At 40.6% G+C, this 20720-nt stretch overlaps 1 pseudogene; it reads right to left on the minus strand.

Annotated features, from left to right (window-relative positions):
* Positions 1-641: 641 nt before the first annotated feature.
* On the minus strand, positions 642-20543 carry LOC139456976 (methyltransferase-like protein 27; annotated as a pseudogene).
* Between the last annotated feature and the right edge of the window lie 177 nt (positions 20544-20720).

The raw sequence follows: 20720 nt of genomic DNA on the forward strand, positions 1-20720 counted from the left end.
GGTGGAAACCTCGGTGGCCTTTGGACTTTGTGTGCTGGCGATTAGGTGCCTCACTCTAGCTGTATGCGTGCGTGCGTGCGTGCGTGCGTGCGTGCATGCGTGTGTGTGCGCGTACGCGCCCGTGTGTGTGTGAGTCTTAGTCAGGTGTGTTACTGCAAGCATGCGTGCGTGTGTGCGGGCGTGTGTCTTTTAGTCTTAGTGTTAGTGTAAGTGCGTGCGTCCGTCCGTGCGTGAGTGCGTGTGCGTGCGTTCACTTGTCAGTTTTGGATATTACATAAAACATTCATCTTGTGCGGCATTCCGAGGTATAGGTTGGCCTTTTCGTAACCAGGAATATCAAATGTCCCCCCTGTACCATGGCGTCGTGTGAGTAGTGAGTGAATAATGTTTAACGCCGCAGTCAGCAATGTTATACATGGAGACGTTATGAGTGAATGACAAAGTCAGCAACGTTCCGCCTGTACCATGGCAACATTTAATAATTGAGTGAATGTTAGTTTAGGCCACAGTCAGCAACGTTCCGCCTGTACCATGTCGACATGTAATGAGTGAGTGAATGTTGTTTAACGCCGCAGTCAACAACGTTCCACCTGTAACATGGCGACATGTAATGATTGAGTGAATGTTGTTTAACGCCGCAGTCAACAACGTTCCACCTGTACCATGGCGACATGTAATAATTGAGTGAATGTTAGTTTAGCATGAACAATATATCTGAAGACATTTCCAGGATTTGCTTTGTCATAAAAATCATCATAGTGTTTCTTGTCCAACAGTTTCCACATCCCATCCTGTTCCACCCGCTGCATCAGAGGTTCCAGTCTGTTGTTGTATCCTTTACGTCAGTGAAGCGAGCGTCAGGGATCCCGAAGCACATCAGACCTCCTGTAATAGACAACACCGAACATCAGATCGGTTCTTTTGTCAGCACTATCCCAGGTAGCATGCCATCATCGGCCCTGCATTGGCCCAACGTCGGCTACACCATCGGCTCAAGTTTTGATCATCGGATCGACATTGCCCCAACGTCGGCAAACGTCATCGGCCCTGCATCGGTACTGCACCGGCAGATTCTCTATCTACACCTCTGTTTTTCAGTACGCGTTTTCCTTATGTCATTTCTAAGCCTTGCTCCTGGAACTCGAAGCTATTCTTTTACACAGGTCACCAAGTACTTGTCAGTGGCTTGTAAGAACCCAGCTGCAGGCTTCCTCCTCAGCTTCTGTTTACAAATGATAGCAAGAAATGTAAGTGTGCATATTATAAGTCATTGCATGCACTCTCACAATTACAAGTAATGAACTTCACAAGTGTGTCAAAACAAGTTATTGATAACATAATGGAATAATAGAATACGTAATACCCTGTTCACATGCACCACCTTACATATGTGTGTATATATTATTTTAATTCTTGACACCTATTAATAAATACAGGGTTCACTAGGGCTGTTACGAATCAATCGCGTATTCGGTGAATCGAACCGTAACCATTCATGAATTAAAATTTGTTATTCATGGCCACTAGAATCGAATATTTATGAATATGCTATCATATATATTTACAAACCCTGTACCTAAAAATATATATAACAACATATATGCACAGATTCTTTCAATGACAACACTCTAATAATATTTAATTTGATAGTATTGTTTTCACTGGTCATTGTCGCATTTGAGCAGATACTGGTACCTGGATAAGTGCAGTATATAAATGTATAATTTATTAATAATTAACAAACCATGTCAAATAAATTATGATGTTATTGTTTCACTGAATATAATAAATAATACATAAACTGCTGACTTGTTTTTGTAATTGTTCATTAATATTCATATTCGTTACCCTATATTCGTGATATGAATCGTATTCGCCACATAGTGTATTCGTTGCAGCCCTAGCAATTTCTCTTGTATGTCCATCAAAAGTAAGTCAGCATGAAATTTCATTTGGAAGATTACCATAGTATAGTGTCAGGGGCCCTTTGGGCAAACATGATATAAAATATATGCTTATAAATATTTCAAGCAGAAACATGTATCAGTTGGTTTGGTTTGTTGTTTAACGCCTCACTCAGCAATATTCCAGCTATATGACGCCGGTCTGGACAAGACAATCCAGTGATTAACATCATGATCATCAATCCATGCAATTGGGATCGATGACATGCATCAACCAAGTCAGAGAGCCTCACCTCCCGGCAAGCATAGGTTGCTGAAGATAAACACCTCGTAAATACAGTCATGAAGTAAACACTTACCGCAAAATAACATAACCGTTCGCGATATTCCAAACTTTTGCCAACATCATGTAATTTGCTGAATGAATTGTAAGATGTGACGAATCCCGTCTGTATCTTCTCTGTCTGTTGTATATGTGCAGCCAAAATGGTCAGTGAATGTGCTTGATCTATTTAATAAAAAAAATAAAAATAAAGTTTATATTTTGAGTTCGATATACTTGATCTATTATTTGTCACATTGTAATCGACAAATGTTTTTTTTTCTTTTATGTTATCATAACAAGATCAAATAATATATCAGGTTGAATAGTGTCAGTGCCAATCACCAGCATTGGCCTGACAGCGGACCGCTGCAGTTTGCCGATGCCGATATTGCCGGCGGTTGCCGATGCAAAGCCAACGTCGGCCCGATGTAGGTGTGCTAGCTGGGATGGTATTTACTCAATAGCATCGAATTGAATGGGAATTATATTTCTCGCTGATTTGTTTATAGGTTTAAATACACCTTGAAACAACAACAGTCCGGAGAGCTAAAAGGGATCTTCTGGATCTCAGATTAAATGAAATGTAAAAAGAAGCTACTTGTACATCGTACGAATATGTTAAAGAATTTTCAAAGCTTCAATGCTTCAAATATTTCAGTATTGGACTATTTCCAGTTTGCTGAAAGGTACGCTTATAGTATTACCCCGGGGCGTTTCTGAACCAAACAAACCATGCAACGTGTACAACATAATATCCACCTTCATGGGATGGCGGTTACGACCCAGGTTCGTTTGCCCACATTGCTACAATGCCTTTAGCCCATTTCTCCTGTCCCCAGTCGTTATATTGCTGGCACAAGAACAAGAAATCTAAAGCAAAAAACGTAGAAAACAATGTGTTAAAAATATAATGTTATGAAGGAAAAGTATCATAAAAAGAAAAAGATGAATATAAATGTAGGAGGTGTACGTGATTCTGTATAGTGTCAAAGAAAATGGTGAAGGAAAGGGTGTGTTTTTATGTAGGCCTCTGGCTGATGATATGATTGAAAGTATTTATCTTAAGAGCTGCTTTGCTGTCACAGGAGAAACAAAACCAAAGCCAGAACCTCATCCTCGAACTAACTGACTGACTACTAAGTAAGGATAAGAATTTATGGATGAACAACTTCTTTATTACAATGTACTCCAACTTCTAAATGCCTATCAAAGAAGTTAACTGACTGAGTGTTTTAAACAGCATCCCAGTTGCATCATGGCGTGTCTGTTCTATGGTCATGGGTCAGTGAAGTGAAAGTAAAACTTTGTTACCTGGCTTCACCAGTCGCGCCATCTCCAGTAAAGCAGCACAAGGCAAAAGACCTGTGTTGAAAGCAGCAGCGACAACCAAACAGTCGTAGCTGTCTGAAAGTAGAGGATATATGTGTTCATATATACACACAAACACACACACACACAAACACACACACACACACGCACACACACAAACACACTCATACATACATGCATACATACGCACGCACGCACGCACGAACGCACGCACGAACGCACGAACGCACGCACGCACGCACGCACGCACGCATACATACATACATACATACATACGTAAATACATACATGCACACATACACACACACACACACACACACACACATACATACATACATACATACATACATACATACATACATACATACATACATACATACATACATACATACATACATACATACATACATACACACATTGAAAATTAAATTCCGTCTAACCTGTCACCTGTGGCCAATCTGTGTACACGCCTTTCTTCATTGCTTCCGTCATACAAGCCGATGGATCAAGGCCATGTATTTGCCTAAATCCTCTTGTCCACAACTGAAACATATACTAGTAATCAATATTTTAAACTGTTTCGGGCTTCACATATTCCCCATATCCTTATATCACAAAATCTTGTTGTCACGACAGCCACCACCTTCTTTTTCCCACCAACCACTTAATTTCTCAGTCACAAAGCTCACAAGTTTCCCGCAGTCTATAAGTGGAAAGATATTTTTATTATGAGAGACTTACAGATAAAACCATTTTGCTCAGCAACCACGGCTGATTGTTAATCTCCCATTCCTCCAACATATCCTTTGAAAAACGGTTTCGTAATCGAAACTATGGAAAGAGCATTGATGAATTGATGTTCTGCGACGCATAATCCCCAAATCACACTGAATCCCTCAGTCACTAATACCTTCACACACTTAAATGAAACCAAACCTGACACTATTTGAATCTCGTCACAAAATCTCAAACAATCTGAAATCCTGTCACACAATATCACACAAACTGAATCCATATCACCCACTCACACACTAACTGAATCCCGCCGTAATCCAATCCCTCACTAAATGAATCCTTGTTACAAAATCTCTCACTAACTGAATCCGTGTTACACAAAATCTCTCACTAACTGAATCCGTGTTACACAAAATCTCTCACTAACTGAATCCTTGTTACTCAATCACAATATGACATACGGTCACTCACTCACACTGCTACTCACGCATTATCCCACACAAACTGACGTCCTGTCACCAAATGCCACAACGTTCTTAATGAGGATCCTCACATATAGCACCATCCCTTACGTGGCCTCAAACATTGTATTATGATTCACTCTCAATCTCCAAAAGTGACACCGAAGAATCACTAATATGAGGGTTCTACACAGTGGGCTCACCTGCTCTGCTAACATTCCTGTGCCAGCAGCAACATCAAGGATTCTCACAAAACCCATCACATCCGCCTGAAAGTAGTCAGCCACACCCTCGGCTACGTATATATGTCCTCTGTAATTTCGGCTTGTCCACACCTACAAATGTACACCATCCTTTAAAAGTCCATCTTGTCACGAACTGTAGTGGGGATAAAACTGTGGCCGATTCTTGGACCTACTGCCACTCCTTGGTCAACAATGCCACGCCTAACTCAAATTCAGAGAAACCAGGCTATCGGACGTTTGGAAGCTGGAGAGTCTGTCCAAGATGTCATTTCAACGTTAACAAAACAATAATTTATGGTCTCCTGCATCGATACAATGCTACAAAGACCACAGATGACCTTCCTCGGAGCGGTCGTCCTAGGGTCACCACACCTCAACAAGATCGGCAGATTACCCGTCAACACCAGCGACATCCGTTCCTAACTGCAAGCGAAAGTGCTCGACAGACCATAGGAACACATAATCGACACATTAGCCGGGACAATGTGATCCGACGTCTCCGTTCCAACAATCTCAGATGTCGCTGACCAGCACGTCGTCCTGTTCTCAGTGGGCACAGGATCATCACTGTTGGCGTGATCGTGAGTGGAGGCGTGTCATCTTCTCTGATGAAAGTCGCTTTTGTGTGTCCCATGCAGACAGAAGAGTCAGAATGTGGCGGCGTGGAGGTGATCGTTTCGCTGACAGAAACGTTGTGGAAAGAGATCCATGGGGTGGACCTAGCATCATGATATGGGCAGGGATTGGACTTAATGCGAGACTTGGACCCATGTGCTTTCTGAATGTTGGTCAAGGTCGGGGACACGGCGTCATTGCTCAGCGGTATATCGAGCTAGCGATCACACCCAACATTATTCCATTTTTTGCACAACATCATCAACACATTTTCCAGCAGGACAACGCTCGTCCCCATGTTGCCAGAGCTACCATGGCCTTTCTGCAACAACACAACATCCGTGTTCTACCGTGGCCAGCACTCAGCCCTGATCTGAACCCCAATCGAACACTTGTGGGATAAGGTTCAAAGGCGTCTGCACAATGTGCGCCCAGTCCCTACAACTGCCGATGAACTACGCATAGCTGCTCTGGATGTGTGAAGGAAGATCCCTTGGGCCTTCACAAATCGTCTGATCGACTCAAGGTACAGGAGATGTGTGGCAGGTGATCAATGCTAATTGCGTTTCTTTTTCGTGTGAGTATACTATGCTCCTCCTCCTGACTAAACTATGCTCACTCGGACAACCTTGGCAAACTCACGTTACTTTATCTTAGAAGGCAACTTGAATTGTTCATTATTTAGACTTTTTCACTTCCGAAAATGTCCGTAGATCGCGTTGCAAATTTGTTTACTTTGTCTCGAAGGAATGTTTACATTGTTTGACATAGTGTGAACATGCTGTTTTTGTGAATAGAAGTATTTGTCAGACAAACTATTCTTTATCCGAGCCACCTCAGCACCAAGGAAAGTTATTGCAACATTGACACAGTAGCGTAATACAAACAATACACAAATATATTGTTGACATTTCTCGTTTAAAATTCTATAAAGTAACATGAAAATTATACAAAATAATAAGGCCAAAATCAGTCATTTTACTTTGTATATTCTCCAAAATTTGTCTCTAAAATTAATAATGAACTACCTTTTTAAAACAGAAAACACTTTACCTGAGGAAATATTTGTATATGGTGAACAAGAGTAATATTTCCATATGTTCTTGATTTGAATAAGACGTCCATAGAAACAGTTAGTGATTTATTTCATTTGTGTCAATCTATTCCATACTAATACAGAATTAATTAATTCACTGATAATCATCTATTCCCCATGTCAACATGACTTAGGCATTACAAGATTCAGATAGTCCTTTATATTTGACACAGAAGAATAAGCCAATACTTCATATTTAAAATCGCATAGTGCTAGCGTTCTCTGTACTTACGTTCTTGCGTCTATCTGTTTAGTTTATTGTTGTGCTTTATCCCGTTGTGGTGATCCACATAGGCAGTCTGTACCCACTGGTAGCTGACAGTGTTCTGACGTGTAGATTATGTTTATGTTATAATTACCATCGAATGTTCAACTGACTATGACTCAAGCCAAATGGCAAAGAACCCACCTATCCCTTTGTTGTGCATATATATTTTTATATGTATATACTGTGAAATACAGTGGTGTTGTCAGGCTTGATGGTCCAGATTCGATTATTTACAGCCGCCACATACACTGACAGAGGAAGCACGCTGTTAGAGGAAGCGGCCTGTGATAGGAAGCGTGTCTTTAGAGGAAGCGCCCGGTGATAGGAAGCGAGTCGTTAGAGGAAGCACCCTATGAAAGGTGAAAGGAAGTGAGTCGTTAGAGGAAGCGCCCTGTGATAGGAAGCGCGTCGTTAGAGGAAGCGCCCTGTGATAGGAAGTGCGTCGTTAGAGGAAGCGCCCTGTGAAAGGAAGCATGCTGTTAGAGGAATCATTGTGATAGGAAGCGCTTCGTTAGCGGAAATGCCCTGTGATAGGAAGTGCGTCGTTAGAGGAAGGGCCCTGTGAAAGGAAGCACGCTGTTAGAGGAAGAGCCTGTGATAGGAAGTGCGTAGTTAGAGTAAACGCCCTGTGATAGGAAGCGTGTCGTTAGAGGAAGCGCCCTGTGATAGGAAGCGCGTCGTTAGAGGAAGCGCCCTGTGATAGGAAGCACGCTGTTAGAGGAAGCGCCCTGTGGTAGGAAGCGCGTCGTTAGAGGAAGCACCCTATGATAGGAAGTGCGTCGTTAGAGGAAGCGCCCTGTGAAAGGAAGCACGCTGTTAGAGGAAGCGCCCTGTGATAGGAAGCGTGTCGTTAGAGGAAGCGCCCTGTGATAGGAAGTGCGTCGTTAGAGGAAGCGCCCTGTGAAAGGAAGCACGCTGTTAGAGGAAGCGCCCTGTGATAGGAAGCGTGTCGTTAGAGGAAGCGCCCTGTGATAGGAAGCACGCTGTTAGAGGAAGCACCCTGTGATAGGAAGCACGTTGTTAGAGGAAGCGCCCTGTGATAGGAAGTGCGTCGTTAGAGGAAGCGCCCTGTGGTAGGAATCGCGTCGTTAGAGGAAGCGCTCTGTGATAGGAAGCACACTGTTAGAGGAAGCACCCTGTGATAGGAAGCACGTCGTTAGAGGAAGCGCCCTGTGATAGGAAGTGCGTCGTTAGAGGAAGCGCCCTGTGATAGGAAGCACGCTGTTAGAGGAAGCGCCCTGTGGTAGGAATCGCGTCGTTAGAGGAAGCGCCCTGTGATAGGAAGTGCGTCGTTAGAGTAAATGCCCTGTGAAAGGAAACACGCTGTTAGAGGAAGCGCCCTGTGATAGGAATCCCGTCGTTAGAGGAAGCGCCCTGTGATAGGAAGCGCGTTGTTAGAGGAAATGCCCTGTGAAAGGAAGCACGATGTTAGAGGAAGCGCCCTGTGATAGGAAGCGTGTCGTTAGAGGAAGCGCCCTGTGATAGGAAGCACGTCGTTAGAGGAAGTGCCCTATGATAGGAAGCACGCTGGAGGAGGCAGTATGTATTCACCCTGGATCACTGGTGTTCGTCTTTTCAGTCATCAGAGCTAACACAAGACCAAGGGGCGTCCATTCCAATTTGGAATGAACGTTGGATTGCTTTGGAAAGATCGCTCATTCCAACCTTTCCAAGGATAAAGTACATTAATTGATACATTCTGTTATTGATATTTAAAAATCGATTGGCGGTATCAATAAACATTTCATGGTATAATAAAATCATATTCGTGATATAAATTCATTCTTTGGTACCCATAAATGAATTATTGCTATAAAATATATATTGTTCTTTGTGGATTGTATTGAGTAACGCGATTGCATCACGGTTATAGTGTTAACTGCTAGTCTTTTTTCTGCACCATCATTTCTTTCAAAACTGTTTAGAAAATGGCAACTTATAATTAACCAATAAAATTATACTGACCCGACCTGCGTTTATTCATCTCTCTGTCATTATTATCGTCTAGTTTTAAGTGTATATACTTATGCTATACATCGTTCCAAATAAGGAATGACACATCATCGTAACATCTAATATATACATGTAGCATAACGGTACTTTGATTCTGTAGCACAAAAAACATCACCCCGAATTACCGTGTAACGGTTAACCCGTTTTCAGACGTTCCACTCAGACAAATAATTCAGGTGTGACAGTTACCGGTTATAAAGAGTTGATACATACTGACTTCCTACCTATTCAGTATGATTACATATGATTACATGGCTGTGTGTTTGTGTGTGTGTCGACGAAATACAAGACTGTTAAGTCGATGTAAAAGCTATCATTGATGATTATAATATATGAATGTTATTGTAACAAGCGCAGCGTGTGGAGATAGATTTAAATACGTTTGACACGATAAAATTAGAGACATTTAACGATAGTAGCATATAAACACTTGAAAGGTCAAGAAAAAGATATATTTCTTATGATAGAAGGTCCACAAGGGTATTCAGAAAAGAACCGTAACTCGTTGCGACAAAAATAGTTCTCTTGATATTCAATACTGGCCATTTCCCCACACCCAACTTTTTGCTGTTTTTTTGATAAAAATTAACGAGAGGATTTTTGGTGGGGGACTTGACGAATCTTTTCAGAGGGTGTTATCCTGTCATTACCCACTATGTATTGGAGGATACTGGAAATGAATATAGACTGTTATGTTGTCTGACTCTAGCTAGGATTTGTTATCTTAACAATCACTGGGTGTGACCATGTGGACAGTTTCACATTAGGTGATTTTTACAATTGCCCAAATGATCCTGCTGAGTAATGGAGCTTGCCAAAGGTAACATTTTATTATTAGAGGAAATTGAAAGTAAATACTTAATACCATGTATACAGGATATATTCAGGATGTTTAGCCCTTCTCTTCCCCTGTGTGTAATTCTGATGGAAAGAAGTCACTCATGCATTCAATGTAAAAGAAGATCAGACTTGGTTAGAATCCACAGCTAAGCTTAAATTTCTGGGCCGCGTCCCAATCAAACCCTCTCATCCAAAACTTAATAAACCAAAATACCAGCCCCAAAAACCAAGTTCTAGCTCGTAAACACCCCTTACTTACCCCAATATCCCAAAGAATAACAAACTACCTAAATGAACACGAAATTAAAAAATCTTAAACAAAACTGCAAACAATCAAATATCTTCGCCCCTAAACTCAAAATACCCAAAATAGACACAACACTAGCTAGCCAAATAAATAAACAAACCGACCCAAACATAGCTAAAACCACCACACTAGCATACATACACGAAAATTGGCCAAATTGGTGTCACATTTACACGAACGGATCTTCAGATCCGACCTCCAAACACACAGGTTTCGGAGTCCATACCACACAACTAACGAAAACCACACAATCCTTCCGACTCCCAAACAACCAATCAATATTCACGGCAGAACTAATGGGCATGGCCTCAGCCCTCCATAATCAAGAATCCAAAATCCACAAAAAAATCCTAATACTTACCGACTCCCTAAGTGGACTGCAAGCCATCCAAAACAAAAATACCAAAAACCGACCTAAATTAGTAAATCAAATACTTAAAAGCTCCAACTACCTAACTAAGGCAGGCAAACAAATAATCTTCTTGTGGATACCCGCCCACGTAGGAATATACGGTAATGAAAACGCCGATAAGGCAGCCAAACTATCCCTCAAAATCCCAGAAATAAGCTTAAACTTACCCATCTCAAAATCAGAAATTAAAAGCGTAAACAAGCAAAAAATCACCAAAAAATGGCATAACCTATATCTCAACTTAAGTAGCCAAATCAAAAAAGTACTCAGCAAACCACTTACCAAACCAAAAATTCTCTATCCATCAAAAAAAATCGACAGAATATTCACTAAACTCCAAACCTAAATAACCACCTAAAAAAAATAAAAAACAACTAGAAACCCCAGAACACGCACTCATCCACTGCACACATTACCTAACACATAGAACCGCATTACAAACCACCCTCAATCTAAACAAGGCTCTTACTCTAGAAGCAATACTAAACCCGCAAAAAATCACCAAAAAATGGCATAACCTATATCTCAACTCAAGTAGCCAAATCAAAAAAGTACTCAGCAAACCACTTACCAAACCAAAAATTCTCCATCCATCAAAAAAATCGACAGAATATTCACTAAACTCCAAACAGGACACACCAACCTAAATAAACACCTAAAAAAATTAAAAAACAACTAGAAACCCCAGAACACGCACTCATCCACTTCACACATTACCTAACACATCGAACCGCATTACAAACCACCCTCAATCTAAACAAGGCTCTCACTCTAGAAGCAATACTAAACCCACAAAATAAACTAGAAAACTTCAAGGCCTTAGGCGTATTCTTAATCAAAACGGAACTAATAAAACGCATCTAAAAACACTATAATCTACAGAAACAAAATCACAAAAACAAAACAAACATCCACCATATCCAGCTCCCGTAGTTCTACTCCCCAACCCCATCGGCATCTATTCCAAATCTCAAAATTCCCAAATTCTATATCAGCAACCCCTAAAGCCCCCTCTTGGGTTGCACACAGCACTTTCGCACCTTTCGGAAACACATTAAATGGCCTGGCCGCGCCCGTGTGCGAAATACGCATCAGTAGGAAAGCGCACGTTAAATCTCCAGAGTAAGTAAGTAAGTAAGGTAAGAATCCGTGTTTATCTGTAAAAACTTCCAACTGGTGACATTTCAGTGAACTTGGCAAGTGGTGGTGAATTTCGATATTCATATCATCATAACCTGTCAAATTGTACATATATTTGTGTTTAAATCATAAATATTCAAAGGGACTGTTCCCTACACACGTTCAAATCTTAATTAATAAACATTATTGTATTGTATGGATTATATAAAGATTATAAAGTATATGTTTGACATTTTGCGTGCATGATAGATGGGATTAAGGGAGATAGGAAATATTTTCCAAAAGGTTTCCAATAACTAATGGAGGAAATTGGAAATGGCTGAACCTGTAGAAAGCATCAAATCCGTGACAGATGTGACAGATCTCACAGGGTGACATCCAACAGGCCTATCACCTTGTGATCACGTGAAAGTTTTTCTTAACAGTTTAGAAAAAGATAAGAAATTTGAAGTGAACTACATTAGAAAATGAGAGAAGAAATTGATAATCAATGTTTTTTATCATAAAAAACTCTCTGTTCAGTTAACAACAGTTATTTTAATACTTTCAAGAGGAATCCAAAACCTTCTATTACTCTGTTATGATATATTATGTCAAAGTGAAAACAAAAAACATTAACATGCAACAAAGAATTTTTATTGGACTTGTTAATTTGCTTATTGGTGATATGCATGTGTTCAGATTAATGAAAACATATACTATATCAACTATAATATGCTTCCGTGTGTGAATGCGTGTAATACTTGCATATTGGCTCCCCAGTTCTCACAATACTTTATATGAAAGAAAAAATTTGTGTTTAATTGGTCTAATCTCTCTTTTCAGAGACTGATTTCAAACCGCATGTCTTGGTGTTACACATACAGTGTCCCAACTCTCGTGTTTCTACTTCGCCCTCGAGATCTAACGTTCTAACATTTCAGGACATTGACATCATCTTATACACAACATACGCGTTTCTGGACATATTATCTTTCGGTTCCATAGCCTGTACTGTCTTAAAATTGACTTTATTAGCCTTCGAATCTTACGTCTAGTACACACAAATAGGACCGTTTAGCTTATATAAGGAATGTAGCAGTCAGTGGATTTTTCAGTTTGCTGACTTACTGTTGGTAATATCCGTTTTCTTTTAGCAAGTTATAGGGGATAGTAAGTAACACAAAAATACGATATACAACGAATTGTTTTCACAACTATCACAAAATCATTCGACACTGACACCGCATCAAACCCCGCGGTAGACTGGACACAGTTATGTGCGCACCGATTATATAATTCCTACCGACAGGATGGGTTGGTAGTTCGGTCTGTTGTCTAATAAATGCTGGGCGGCGCCTTCGATCTCGCCTCTAACCATGCACGTAGTGGAAGTAAAAGATGATCAGGATGGCCTGGAAATAAACAAGATTCTTTCTTGTTGTATATCAAGGCACCAATTCATCTGTCATTGGGGATTTGGTATGTATGTGTAGCCCAGTGTATCCACAATTAACTAGAATGTTTCATATCTACAAGCCTGGTATTTGTCCATACCAAATATTTTTGTGCTTAATTGGGTCAGTGTGGTTTTTCAACACTTGTATAACGCTTGCGGGAGTGTGGTTTATCAACGCTTGTATAACGCTTATTCACGCTTGGTGTGGCAGACTGAAATTGAACATTATGTTTGCGTCAGCAGGGATAACAGAGGTCATACGACGCAACTTTATTTGCTTTTCAGGCCACAGACAGTGGCATATGAAGATAATAATATATATGTTTAAGTTACTTCTTTGATAAGCATGTAGAAGTTGCAGTACTAAGTAAGAATAAGATTTATGGATGAACAACTTTTTTAAAACAATTAAGAGCGACGTTTCGGTGTTGGTAAACTTGCTTGATAACGGTGTTAGAACCTACACTGAAACGTCGCTCTTAATTGTAATAAAAAGTTGTTCACCCATAAATCTTATCCTTACTTATGTTTAAGTTACACGGGCAGCAAGCTAGATTATTTACATCAAGACAGTGCAAATATTGTGTTCAATAAAAGAAAACACCCCTTGTTGTATTATTAAACAAACTGGACATATTCGCTTATTGTAATAACATCTGGGTAACAAATAATATCTATTTCTGAAATCAACTTGAGGATCAACAGATTTTTTCTCTATTACAGAAATCGTTCCGCTTCATTAGTCTTTTGAAAGTACTGTCCCTCTGATACAGTTTCTTGTTAAACGGACATCAGTAACATACTTGAAGCCACGCACGTATGCTAGACATTCACGTCACGCGAAAGTCCAGGGCCAGCGATGTGCCTTGCGTGTTACACATGCTTGCCCTGTTTTTCAAATCGTATTGTGATATGTTCTGTACAAGAAAACATTGACAGTCCATACTGTCTGCACAAGAACACATTGACGGTCCATAGTATCTGTACTGGAAACATTGACCGTCAATATTATCTGTACTGGAAAACATTGACGGTCTATATCATCTGTACCAGAAAACATTGACAGTCCATACTATCTGTACAAGAACACATTGACGGTCCATAGTACCTGTCGAAGAAAACATTGATGGTCTATATCATCTCAGCTGGAAAACATTGACGGTCCGTATTATCTGTACTAGAACACATTGACGGTCCATAGTATCTGTACTAGAACACATTGACGGTACACAGTATCTGTACTAGAACAAATTGACGGTACATAGTATCTGTACTGAAAAATATTGACGGTCCCTATTATCTGTACTAGAAAACATTGACCGTCCATAGTATCTGTACTGAAAATACATTGACGGTCTTTATTATCTGTACTGGAAAACATTGACCGTCCATAGTATCTTTACTGGAAAATATTGACGGTCCGCATTATCTGTACTAGAAAACATTGACGGTCCATAGTATCTGTACTAGAAAACATTGACGGTACATGGTATCTGTACTGGAAAATATTGACGGATCATAGTATCTGTACTAGAAAACATTGACCGTCCATAGTATCTGTACTGGAAAACACTGACGGTCTATATTATCTGTAGTGGAAAACATGACGGTCTATATTATCTGTACTGAAAAACATGGACGGTCCATGTTATCTGTACTAGAACACATTGATCGTCCATAGTATCTGTCGAAGAAAACATTGGCGGTCCATAGTATCTGTACAAGAACACATTGACTGTCCATAGTATCTGTACTGGAAAACATTGACGGTCCATATTATCTGTACGAGAAAACATTGACGGTCCATAGTATCTGTACTGGAAAACTTTGAGTGTCCATATTTCAAATCCCACAGATTCAGACAATGTAATTTTCACTATCACACACTTTGTTTTTTATGCTTTTATAAACAACTTCTATGATAGTGCTCTCGTCATAAAACACTGTTCGTTGTGAGTTACTGTTTGTAATGTATGTTTGTCATGTACCGAGGTGATGCTTTACGATGGATACGAATTACACAGATAGAATAAACCTGTATTAGCACGTTTGAGAGGCACGTCACGTTTACCAACTGAGTGGGCTGAGTGGACTGACCAGAGCTGCTTCTACCGAGTCCCTTCAATGCTTGATTGTAACACAAAAGGTAAGCACCAGTTTCTTTTTGTTGGATATTACATATTTGTAAATGGTAGTAAAAGCTAACAGAATTCGTTCTAGCACACGCAAACGCCTGGGGATAAGCGACAACTATTAGGAAGATACGAGTTGATCCTCGTCTCTGCCTCGTTCAGTCATGGGCGCCATGGGGACTTGAACGTCATCCAAACGAATTATCATCAAATCTAAACTTAACGAACCATAGAATTAGACCTCGACTCATTGAAAGCAGTTCACTGATGTAAGCTCACACTTTAAGACACGGTACAGGTGTAGCAGGGCGTGGTGTTACACCAAACAGTTAATATCTTCACCGTCTGCTGACGAGGTCTTAACTTTATTGGTCTTGTTAACTTTTTCAATTACATAGATCGATAATTTATTCGTACAAAACTGTTAGGCAACAGGCCAATAGTATACAGCATTTAGGAAGCGGTTTTATACAACATAAACTTATTTCTAACTGACATCGCATGATACATATATATTGACAAATTGCGTATAACATCAAGTTTAACTGAACATATTAGAGTGACAAATTTGTGGATACTTGGATTCACAAAAAGCTTTTTTTTCAGTATATACTTCTTAGATTATCACATGTGTGGAATATTAACAGGAAGTGATATCCATCTTCAATAAGATCTAGAATACACTGATTACAAAATCTTAATTGTCTACATATATATATGATCACTATCTCTAGTGATCTTTTCGCGATTCCGAGCCTTGCGCATTACCATTGTCACCACCTGGTTGAGTGGCTTCTTTCCATCAACGTGAAAGGATTACCCACAATCAATTTCCTCTAATAATAAACTGTTACCTTTGGTATACCTTGCAATACCCTTTACGGTCATTGAGCAAATGTTAACATCACAAACCCTAACAAGATTCTGTGTACATGGTCACACCGGGTGATTGTTAAGATCTCAAATTCTATCAAAGTCAGACAACATGGCTGTTCATTTTCATTACCAATCTTCTCTTAGAATTAGTTATACATATAAGAATCGCACAAATAACTTTCTCTTATTAATTCTTACAAAATATAAAACAGAAAGTGAGGAGTGGAAAAATGGGGCATATCCCTACTTGAAAAAATAAGACAGTAGCAGTGGTGACATCTCTATCATATTTGCAATCACCTTGAATGACTCATGTTGGCAAAACTTAAAACGAATATGTCCGCAATCCTCAAACAATGACTTAATTAATGGCGAACATTTACCAACCCGCGACAATCGTGTCAACTCGGTGTTCCCCTAGCAATAAACTCGCATCTATATTCACTACTGTTTTACTGTCGGCTAGTCCCAATGGCTAGACTGGACCCTCGTGGATTTGGCCATGCCATAAAAGTCCAGTAACCGAACACTAATTAAGACGGTCCGACCTTGTGTTTATGGTCTGGTGAACACAGGTCAATGGCTCCTCATTAACTCAAGATTCACATCTCACTGTTTTGTTTTATCTCACTATTCATTTGATACATTTGTCAAATTCAACTGAAACCTGGTCCCGTGTTACATGCATGGCACACGCATGTGCAACGAGTGACCAACGCATGCTCAACGGGCTGCACACGCGCTGCACACCCGTTGCACACGCATGTTCAACAGGTGCTCAACCCGTGTGCAACCCGTTGAGCACTCGTGTCACATGCGTGTTAGGGGAAGGAACTTCCAGGCAGTACTGTATATGTAATTTCAAGCTAATTACGTTGGTTGTATTTTGGAGACCCAGATGAGTAATTCTATCATACAGATAACTGGAATATGTGGTAGTTGCTGGCGAGAGGTTGAGTTGAGGGTGTGTAGGTATGACAATGTCTGTTCTATTTATTTCTAATTTAATAAAATGGAAATCATTTTAATATGAATCATAATATCTTTGATTCAAGGCATATATCATGCATATTATGAACACATGTTACATGTATTTGACAGGAGGTGGGGGTGCATTAAGTGGGATGCCAGCAAAATATGAGTTTGAAAGTGAATTATATGCAATAGTAGATTTCGTCATTAATTACTTGGGTGTGACACAATGTACATATCTTTTGTTTTTACCCATCGGTCTGTTTATTTTGGTTGTTTACGAGTACTGTTTTTTAAATATGATAAAGGTTGAGAAATAAAATCAGAAAGAAGCAAACATTTCTCAATGGAGAATGTTTAATCATCCGCCCCCAAAACGTAATTCTGTCGTTGATGGAGGAAAGGACAATATCCGTCCATCCCTTTTCCGGTACTTACCCTTTATACTCAATTCAATACATCTTCATTAAACTTCATATACACATTAGACGTGTCCTGGACTGACACATTTGGCTATTAAGGGAGTTTTCAGGGTCTTTTCCATATTGTATTTCCAGGTCTACGAGTGAGTGAGTGAGTGAGTGAGTGAGTGAGTGAGTGAGTGAGTTTGATTTTACTCCCCTTTTAGCAATATTCCAGCAATATCACGGTGGGGGAGACCAGAAATGGGCTTCACACATTGTACCAATGTCGGGAATCGAACCCGGGTCTTCTGCGTGACGAGCGAATGCTTTAACCAACAGGCTACCCGACCCCGCCCCCCAGGTCTACGAGGGTAGGTACGATCGTTTCTGGAGCATACCTTGTAAACTGTTTAACCATGTTAAGTATCATGTCTAGAATCAATTAAGTCTTTGTCGTGTGTTGGTGGTGTGTGTTTTTGTGTGATCTTTTTTAATGGCCACACAAATGGGCTTGATGTGTGGCACTACTTCGATAGTAAAAACAACTTCATTGTGAGATCATTGTCGGCTATTATAAATGAGACCTTCGGAGCCATTTTGAGCTGTGCCTTTAATGGAACATTCAATTTGTCTAATTATCTGACTTAATCGAGCATCAGGGCATTTGAGTTTTCATTCATGACTCAAATAATCACCATTTAACTTTTGCAGTGTATCATTAAAATATATGACCAAGAACAATGTAGCTGGCTATATTTTATATATTTATATTTCAAAGAGCTTGACCATCTGTTCAAGGAAATAAAAGATAGACCTCAATAAAATTTATGGATTAAAGTAGTCTCATGGATATACACTGGCACATTAAACCTAAACCATAATACAGGTATGAACACATACACATCACCGCAGAAAATGAGGAAGAAATGGCCATAAATAGAATGACAGAATAATCAAGTTAAAACTAAAACATAATTAAATTGAAACCAATCATCAATGTATTTCGTCTCTCCATGCAAACGTGGTGTGTACTGTCACGCGTGTCTTCAAACAGACGTGGTGTACTTCGTGTCTTCATGCAAACGTGACGTACGACGTCTCTCCATGTAAACGTGGTGCCACGCGTGACTACAAACAGACGTTTATCAATATGATTATGTCGTTGTCACTCGTTCATCCACGCCGAGGTGTTGGCACTCGTGTATGTTTACATGTGTACTGTCACGCGTGTCTTCAGACAGACGTGGTGTACTTCGTGTCTTCAAACACACATGGCGTACTATGTGTCTCCATGCAAACGTGACGTACTACGTCTCTCTATGTAAACGTGGTGCCACGCGTGTCTTCAAACAGACATTCATCAATATGATTATGACGTTGTCACTCGCTCATCACTGCCTAGGAGTTGGCACTCGTGTTTTCTGTCACGCGTGTCTCCATGCAAACGTGATGCACTTCGTGTCTCCATGCAAACGTGGTGTCACGCGTGTCTCCATGCAAAACGTGGTGCCACGCGTGACTTCAAACACACGTTACTAGAAGTATAGATCGATACACATGCGTGACGTTTGCAAACGTGATGTACTTCGTGTCACCATGCAAACGTAGTGTCACCCGTTTCTCCATGCAAACGTGGTGTCATGCGTGTCTTCAAACAGACGTTACTGATCGATAGACATACGTGGTGTTCGATTCGTGTTTCCAGGCAAACGTGATGCCACTCGTGTACACATACATACATACAAACATACAAACATGCATAGAGGCGTGGTGTCACTCGCAGGCATGTTCCTCCAAGAGGATGGGGAGGGTGTGGGTTCTTTTGGATTGTTGTGTGTGTTGGCAAAGAAAAGGATGAAAGCGTTCTTTCGGGAGAGATGGGTGGCCCTGAAAAGGGCCGTTGGAAACAAACTTGAAACAAGCTGGACAAGGGTTGTCTCCTTGATTACATTACTTTCCTTGATCTCGAAACTAGATAATAATACGGACCACCCCAACAGTCGGGTACGTCAATTCCGCGTTGAATAGTTCGTTGTAATGCTGCAATAGCCTCAGATCTGTTCTTAAACCAGTGCGGGCTCTGCGATAAGATCGTCTCCGATTCATCAGGTAGGTAGGCCACTATTGTCCAGGAATAGACTTTACTCATCCACGGACATTGTTTACTGTTGGCCTGACAGCTGCATCGAGACGACATGGTTCATCTCTCCTTCAGTGCTCGGACTGTGACCGTTGAGGTGTGGCCTTCAATGGGCTGGTAGAGTGATGGCTTTGAGTGGTCGTAAGGAATTGTTGTAGTGGAAGCAGTGGTAGTTGGCCTCTGCTTGTCAAATCTTGGGCTGAAGAGTGAATGATTGATGCAGGGCAGGTGCCAAATGGTGTAAGATCTTTAGCCATCTGTCCCTTGGCACTGATAGGAGGTCCTTGTCTGTCTACATCAGGCCCCCTATGAATGATAAGAAGGCGTTAATTCCGACTTCCCCTTGTTGACTGTCAGTCACAGTTATATATATAAGTACGACTCGAACAGGATGTTGCTCAGCCACGCAGCCACTTAAATGCCAAATGGTAAGACTGCCCATTAGTCGTGGACCCTGTAGAACTAGAACCAGAGTAAGTTGTGGTCCAAGGGATTGACAGTTATATACAGGTATGCATCCTGCAGGTCGAGACTGATCAAAGACTTGAATTGGGTATCAGGAAGATGGGAGAGTAAAAGCCTTGTGTTAGCGCTGGGGCGTGTACAATCTCTACAGCCTCTTTTCTTCAACAAGATGTCTATGTTGGATTTTAATAGCAGATGTTGCTTCCAAGACGTTGAGTATAAAAGCTTCCTTCGGTTTGGCCCAGTTCTGCCAGAATAGCCTCAATCTCCCACCTACTGGGGTTGTAGACGATTGGGACGACTGGAGGTGCGAGCTCCAGGTCGTGATTGTCCAACACTTCAATGTTTACCCCACTTGTTCCAGCCGAATGTACTGGAGTTTACCACGGCGGGACTGATAGGAGCCTTGCGGTTAACCTCTGCCATGCCCTTTACATAGGAGCAGGCTCTTGGTACATATATGCCATGGACTATTGTCACATAATTGCACGCTGCTAATTAATGTCTACAAATTGAAAAAAGTTGGAAGAATGATGTTGGATGATAAATAAAATCTCACCCTCGTGTCTTTTGATATCAAATATATCAACACTCGTTGATACA

The sequence above is a fragment of the Haliotis cracherodii genome, unplaced genomic scaffold, assembly GCF_022045235.1.
Source record: "Haliotis cracherodii isolate W230 unplaced genomic scaffold, xgHalCrac1.p SCAF_12, whole genome shotgun sequence".
Lineage (NCBI taxonomy): Eukaryota > Metazoa > Mollusca > Gastropoda > Lepetellida > Haliotidae > Haliotis > Haliotis cracherodii.